Source organism: Labeo rohita, chromosome 6 (genome assembly GCF_022985175.1).
Source record: "Labeo rohita strain BAU-BD-2019 chromosome 6, IGBB_LRoh.1.0, whole genome shotgun sequence".
NCBI classification, from domain to species: domain Eukaryota; kingdom Metazoa; phylum Chordata; class Actinopteri; order Cypriniformes; family Cyprinidae; genus Labeo; species Labeo rohita.
Genome location: NC_066874.1, coordinates 3826953 through 3835945, shown reverse-complemented (window position 1 = coordinate 3835945; position 8993 = coordinate 3826953).

The window sequence follows — 8993 nt, the reverse complement described above, 5'->3', positions numbered from 1 at the left end:
GCAAAAAACTTGCAAAATAATAATTAAGTAAATCTTACTTTTTGTTTTTTTCAGTGTTGGTATTTATAATGCATGAATAAATTATACAATTTATGCAATAAACTGACAGATTTTTATTGTCGTTACAATGCACTGACACTTTTTACACCCCTGCTAACCACAATGTCTGTTGTTGGTCACAATGTCATGCTTAATACAGTAATTGTTTAAGGAATTTATATGTGATCTCCCATCAAGAAGTTCAGGAAGTTTTTCATTTTTTTAAATCAAAGTGAAGTAACAAGAAAAGTAACAGTTTATTGCAATTTATGCAATTGTATTAATGAACTGCCAGATTTTTATTGTTTTTTTTTTGTTTGTTTGTTTTTTTTACAATGCATTAACATAGTAATTGTTTAAGAAATTAATATGAGATCTCTATCAAAAAGTTCAGGAAGCTTTCAGAATGTTTGTCCAAAAATTAAATAAGTTATATAAATAAGTTATTTCTCTCTTTTGCTGTAGTGTGTCAGTAAAAAATATCAGTTTACATTTCCAAACATTCTGTTTGCCATTAATCGTAATTATCCAGTGAGATTTTTGTTTGCACAAGGAATCTGACAACAGCCAGTGCTCCACACAGAGATCTGATCTCATCATCATCCAGTCTGTCTCTGGAATGACATGAAGAAACAGAAAAACTGAGACAGACTAAATCCAGAAGAACTGTGGCAACTGTGTTTTTTTCTGTTTCTTAAAACAGACTGGATTGAATGATGGAGAGATCACATCTCTGTTTGCACAAGGAGTCTGACAACAGCCTGTGCTCCACACAAAAATCTCACTGGATTATTATAATTAATGGCAAAATGAATGTTTAGAAATGTAAACTGATATTTCCTACTGACACACTACAGCAAAAGACCGCCTTTAACTGACTTTAAACCATTTTTTAGCTGATGAAAATACTAGTGGCCTAAGACTTTTGCACAGTACTGTATATATATATATATATATATATATATAAAGTAACAGTTATGCAATTTGGGTAAAAACTATACTTAAAGTATGTAATTCATAATTATACACAAAAAACATCAATAATCAGTTTTTTACAATGAGAAATTAAAAAGGGGTTGTACTTGCTCATATCAGCACTTATTATGTCCTGGGTGAATTCTGTTTTGATATGTGTGTACAAAATTTCTATGATGAGATGTTAATGTGTCAATTTGACCCACAAATTTCATGCTTCCTTTCGAATAAAATATTTACATTTTTATTTATACATTTTTATCAGTTCATACGTGTGAATTTTGCTGGGAATCGAACCCATGATCTTGACGTTGCTAGCAACATGCACTGTTTGAGCTTCAGGAACAGACACACACATTTTAATAAAATAAAATGAAATAAAATAAAATAAAATAAATGTAAAAGATTTTAAATACTAATTTTAAGTCATATTTTGTGAAAAACAAACGTTTAAAAACAGTTGTTAAATACATTTTTTAACAATGTTCTCATATTTCCTTTTTTGTAACATGTGAGAATTATAAATGTTAAACGTTTACTGTTTTTATCAGATTTTTTTTTAATCCGATTTTTTGTGAATTGTATTATATCCAACAGATCCTTTTCACAGACAGTGATGATGCGATTCCATAATCATCATCTCAAATCTAGCAAAATTTCCTTTTAAAAATGAATATCCATTTATAACACTATACTCACTATATATGACATTACATACTGGCATTAAATGACAAAAAACTAGTTAACGCTGCACTGATGATGTTTCTTACACAACAGCTGAGGGAGTAATTGCAAATCTTTTCTCTCTTCTAAACACAGTAATCTTATATCAATCTTATATCAATCTAAACCCTTTTTTGTGAAGTCATAGAAATGCTATTGCATATTTTTTCTTTTGCTATTGGATCAAATGCAAAAATATCTGTTGTAGATATCTCTGTTTATCGGTGTAGAACTTTACCCAACTAGGACAAATTATGCTTCTGAAAACCCTGGAAATGTGAAAAGGGTCCATCAGTCAATTTGACCCAAAGCATAACAATTGTGTGGGTTTTTGGGGGTTAGTGAGTGGTTGTGCTTGGCCCAAGTTAATATAGCCTTAAAAAGGGTCTAGTTGACTCAGAATTGTCTTTTAATGGTTTTGTCTGACAGACAAAATATTAGTCTGATTAAAAAACTAAGGCCTAGAGCCAGTTGCGTAAACTTAGTGTCTTAAGAACTAGTACAAAGGATCATCTGTCTTATTTTTTGTATTATTCAATTTAGACTAATCTACATTTTTACGTAAATGAATTTTTATAAAGCATGACCAGTCTCAAAGAAAAAAATAGCTGACTAACTTTTAAGACTAGTCTTAATCTTTTATGCAACTTAGACTAAGTCAGGATTAGGCCATAGTTTGATTAGGACATTTAAGTAATTTTTATAAACGTGCCTTAAAACAACAACAACAAAAAAACATTACTGGTGTGCATCTTGAGACTGAAGGCACTGATATATTTTGAGATCAGTCAGCGCAAGTTTCTTTCATTTAAAACAGCTCAGACTTGCATTTTAGTCTGGGTCTAGGCTTAAGCCTCGTCTGTGAAACTGGGGGTTCGTCTGTCAAAAAGTAACAGCGCACTTCTCTACAACAAGCCACATGATTTGAGGTATCATTCATGTTCATATTATTAAAGTTACATGGCAAATTTTAACACTGAGGTTTGAGGTTTGTTCAAATCATTAATCCTATATACAAGCAACACAAACACTGATACCTGCCTTAAAATATTTGTATTATAAGCCCCTAGCTCACAAAAGAAAGATGGAAATTGACGTCTGGTGTGTCTATCCGTGCACTCACAGCTCTGTATGGTGTTTATAAATGCTCAGAGACTCATAAGCACAAGCAGACTCTTAAAGCATTAGAGCATGTCTTCTGAAATCCTTCATCTCTAATTACTGTGTAACGTGTGAGACTCCACACACCGGCCCTGTGCGTGTGCAACGTTATTGCTCGGGATAATAAATTGTGTGCTACATTGATAAACTAATGCAATTACAGGCAGGGTCACAAAGTCAGCTAATTTACAGATAGCACTGTTTGGGGTGGAGGGGATGTTGAATAGCCCCTGGGGTCCTGATGCAGTCTCTTTATTTCCACTCGGAGTTTAAAGCAGCGAAGTGCAGCAGGATTGATCCTCTGAACTGCGTCGTACTGACCGTGTGTTATAACAGCAGACAGTCAGAGATCTTTAACACAGGGCAATTATTTCTGCTGATAACATCCAGACAAAAACAAGCTTAGTAATCAAAGCAAGCGATTGAAAGTAACCAGGAGAATTATTTAATTGTTTTATGTAAAGTTTTTCAGAAAGGATTGGTTCGTTCATCTTCAATTTTTCTCTCAGTCTCAAAAATACAATTTTCAGAAGTTTATTTTAATTTTCCCCACCACAGTGGTAGCATAGAACCATTTTGGGTTCCAAAAAGAACCTTTCAGTGAACAGTTTCTGAAATCTTAATATGAAGATTATTTTAAAGAACCACTTAAAGAAACCTTTTGTGCACCATAAAGATTCTATGAATGTTAAAGGTTCTTCATAGAAACACTGATGACAATAAAATATATTTATTTTAGATATGTTAGCATAAGGTATCTAAAAGACTTCATTCTAATCTGCCATCTTGGCTCCAGGATGTGTTGGTCAAGTAACGTGACCTTTGACCCATAATTAAATTGACATCTTTAACCTTCGTTACAGCCTGTCACATCACATCTGTGCAAATCAGAATGTCAATACATCATTGGGTTTACATTAACTGCACAACACATTTGCTTAAAAGTGAAGTATTCAATTCAATTCAATTCAAATTTATTTGTATAGCGCTTTTCATGATACATATCGTTGCAAAGCAGCTTTACACCAAATTGACATTTTTACAATATATGTAGTAGTAGCTTGATGTACATATGGCAGAGATGTGTGGTAAAGATCAATTAATGACGTAATCAAACAGACAAAGAACACTATAAATTAGTAGCAGAATTCGGTAGTGCTGTATGTTTTCAGGGTTAGCATCATCTGAAGTCCTCTGTGGGGTTGGCATCATCTCTTCTTAAGTACGCAGGAGCTAAACCATTAAGTGCCTTATAGGTAAGAAGTGCTATTTTGTAGCTGATGCGGAACCTAATAGGTAGCCAGTGCAGAGACTTTAAAATTGGGGTAATATGATCATATTTTCTTGACCTGGTAAGGACTCTAGCAGCTGCATTTTGGACTATCTGTAGCTTGTTTATTGAAGATGCAGGACAACCACCTAGTAGTGCATTACAATAGTCCAGTCTAGAGGTCATGAATGCGTGAACTAGCTTTTCTGCATCAGAAACAGGTAACATGTTTCGCAGCTTGGCAATGTTCCTAAGATGGAAGAATGCTGTTTTTGTAACATGAGAAATATGATTTTCAAAAGACAAGTTGCTGTCTAATATAACGCCCAGGCTTTTGACTGTAGTGGAAGTAAAAGTACATCCGTCTAGTTGTAAATTGTAAGTCAAAAGATTCTGTGTATTGTTTTTAGGTCCAATAAGTAAGTCTCTGTCTTATCTGAATTTAATAGAAGTACACATGTATAGAGACTAGGGTCCTATGCTGATTCACAAATATATTACTCAATGTAATGACAGTAGTACTACTACTACTACTACTATTATTACTACTAATAAAATAATTATTAAAACATTATTTTTAAAGGAATATTTACCAGAAAAAATATTTACCAGAATTTATTTAGCAGAATAATGTGTGTGTGTGTATATATATATATATATATATATATATATAAATATATACACACACCACACATATATACATAAAATACATATAAAATACATACATACATTCATATACATTTTATATATATATATATATAAACATGTAAATAAAAAAATATATATTTTAATATTTTCTTTCATAAAATCAATTAATTACAGACGCTTTTGATTAGAAAAATTATGAAACCATTAAAATAGAATCCAAAAACTTACTGGAAAACAAAATCTGGTTTAAAAAAAAAAAAAGAATTTGAGGAAAACAAAACATTTCAATGGGCTTTAAAATGTAGGGGTTTTTTTAAATAAATTGCTGTTAAATATCGTAAGTTTCATGATTTTAATTAATTAGACATGCTTTTTGATTAATAAAATGTAACTATTAAAACAGTCTAGAAAAATTTAAACTACAACAAACAATAATATGTGTGGGGGGGTCTAAAACAAAACAAAAGAGCATTTTAATAATAAAGAACACATATATTGCAATATATATTGCTATTATGCAACGAGCAAGAAAGTATGTAACAGACAAAACATTGCTTGTTCCACGTTATAACACGGTGAATATATTTGCAGCACACTGCCATCCAGTGATCAGTCACTGAACTAAAAAAACAACAATTAAAACGGTCTCAATCTACTGATATCATAATAGTCATAATATTGCCTATACCATTTCAAAATCTCCTGAATATTTTTAATAAGTAATAAGCAAAATTACATCATGCACCAGCCAATACAAAAATAAACCGAAAGAGGGCTGTGCGTGTATGTACGTGTGAACATTTACACCTACAGACACATTTTGCAGCTCCAGCCCATGTGTTTCAGACTGACTTCACTGGAGTATTTTTAACAGGAGTGATGGCTGGATCTGCCCGCACTCTCACGTCCTGTGGCATCGAGATTCGCGCACCCCTGACACCAGTATCTGGGATGATCCATTGCCCCTGGCAACACAGGGCCTATTCCCAGAAGCCCCTCTGATTTATGGAGCTAATTTTGCCGTGTTGCTGGGGAATCTGGGATTTGTGGTTCAGCTGAGGGCAGTTGTCTGCATGACAAGGCCACTGTAAAGTTCAAACAGCCAAAGCTTCTGTCAGCACCTTTACCGACGCCGTAGAGTGAGACAGATGGAGCAACTCTTGACAACTCACCCAGAGAGACAAAAAAAAAAAAAAACAGCTACAGTAATCGGCCATTACAAGAGCTGTATTAAAATCCCTCATACTTGTTCCTTTCCTCTGTAAAATTGCAATTAATTAATCTAAGTACTTCAGCTGTGGGGGCCTCAGCAAACTGTCAGACGAATCTCAAATTTTATCTAAAAAAGTCAAATAATTTATGAAAATTGTTTAAATTATTTTTTTAATAACAACAGAAGTATCAGAGGAACATATCATCTTAGGTAACAGGGTATCTGAATATCTTGGACATAAGGGGGCACTTAAAAATTAACATCCAGAAACCAGAAACAAACTTGTGTTCATGTCAAATTTCTGAAGTTTAGAGACCTGCAAATCTGTATGGCAAGAAGATACCAATATAGGATAGATTTAGCAAAAAGTGCACAGCACCACAGAATTGTTTCAGATTTTGACTGCGATCATTGATTTTGAAAGTAAATTATTTGTGATTTATTACACCGCCCTGCATCATATTTGCTGAATGAAATCCAATACTTGTTTCTTATCGATTTTGGCTTGCCGATTCCAAAAATAGTGCATGTTTTCCTCTAACACATCAGACTTTCTCAAAAAAATATGATGCATTTTGTAGCATTTTTGCTTTCAGCAATAAATTGTGTGGTGAAGAGTCTTGTATTACTCCATAATCATCAGAAAAATGGCACAAGACTCGTGTCTTTCTCTGAGCCAGATTACAACTATTATTTTTTTTAATTCTCAGCTCACTTTCACATGTATAAATGACATTATATTGACCAATCCTGATTTCCTTTTTCGACTCTATTGCAGATTTTAAGTTACAAGATACATTTTTAATATTTTGTTTTATCATTAAAACCAAAACTTTTGACTGCAGATGTTGTAAGCACATTAAAGCTGATACATACACATTTTGAAAAATGTAAATTCTTATTTATTCATTTTTTTAATTTTAATTGATAGTTTTCATCTCAAAATCCAATAATATTTAGCATTTTTGCAAATCAGTTACATTTTTTCCAAGATGCAGGGCTGTGTCATTTATTATAAACAGAAACCATACAGTGTCAGTCAAAATTTTGCATGACCAATGTTCACAATGTGACCACATACAACAACACAACATGCAAAATGATCACAAAAGTTTAAAGGAACAGGTCACCCAAAGATGAACACTCTCTCATCAATTACTCACCATAATGCTGCTCCAAATTCATATGGATTTCTTTCACAATCTCTTTATGAACTTGTTAAAGTGTCAAAGTTTTGATGGAATGTAAATCTCTCAGGTTTAATTAAAAATATCTCCATTTGTTTTTGGAAGATTAATGAAAGTCTGATGGGTTTGGAACGACATGAGGTTGAGTAACTAATGATGGTGGGTGAACAAACTCTTGGTTATAATTCTAGGTCAGCTAAGGTCATCTTATCACGATTATAGTGACCAAAATGATCACGGTTATCAGCATTATCACGGTATCGTTAAAATGTGATGGAAATGTTCAAAAAGTACTGACACATAAATCACTTCACCACATTTTATATTGAAAAATCAAACAACAAATAATATGACTTTGTTTGCATAAAGACTAAAACAATAACATCACCAATTATGCCCAGATTTTAAATGACAACATGACTGACAACAGTTGACCTAATAACATGTTCAAAATTTTCCAATACAGCTTTGAAAAGGCATCATAAAATGGTAAACCTCACATTTCAGCATTTGCATAAAGAAAAGGATTAAGTCAAAATTAAATGATTATATGCATTTCATCTGCTCCATAAATAATTATCTGATTTTATACCTTATCCGATTTGTTTAAATGTGCAGAATCCACATAAGCTTGTTTTCATCAACTGGTCAAAAGCAGAGAAGAAATTAAGAACAGGATTTTATTAGGTATTACATGAAGCAAAGATGAAAACAATTCCATAAAATCTTTTCTGAAGACAAATCAGAACCTTTAGAGGTATATTCATTTAATTAGTTCATTCATATATTCACAGCACCCTTTTAAAACCTCCCAGCTTTCACACAGAAAACTACTCTGCATGCTGTGTGCACATGACTATTATTTAAATTTTGCTTTATGTGGACAGTATTTAATTATCAGTTGTTCAAATAAGGTTTTAATGAAAATTAAATACGAAATGGTAATACTAACCGTGGGAAATTTTCATGATTTATCATCAAAACGCTTATCATTCCATCTCTAAGGTCATCTAAAGTTTAAAGGGGTCATAGATTACGGTTTCAGTTTTTTTAACTTTAGTTAGTGTGTAATGTGATTGTTTGAGCATAAACAATATCCGCAAAGTTACAACGATCAAAGTTCAATCCAAAGGGAGAAACTGTCTTTTACAGAATTTGCTTTTTAAGGCCTACAACAAACAGCTGATAGGGACTACAATGAGCTACTTCCTGGGTTAGTGACATCACAAACCCTGAAAATTACATAAACCCCACCCCCAGGAACATGCAATTACCCATTATGGTAAGAGGTAGAAGAGGTAGGGCTGAACAATTAATAGAATTTCTAATCGAGATTATAATTACAGATCGCACAATTATGTAATCGTTTAAAGGCGCAATTACAAAAAAAACAAAACAAAAAAAAAAAACACATAAATCCACTTACATTATTCTGCTTGCTTAAGATGTGTAAGAGTGTGTTTTTTTTTCCTACAGGTTATCTTAATTAATAGGCAATTAATAAATCACAATTACAATTTCAAGGTAACGATCGTCAATTATGATTTTTGTCATAATCGTGCAGCTCTAGTAAGAGGCGTGACGTTTCCAGACAATGTGCATTAGGTGGTTAACGAATTACAACACTGGGCCAGCTAACCAATGTGAGCCCATTGTGAATTTCTAAGGGAGGAACCACAAAGTCAACAGACTGTTTATAGGAGAACAGAAAAGCGGTGTAGAATAAAGGTAAAATATGTGAAAAATAATGTGATTTTTTTTTAAAAAACTGAAGCAT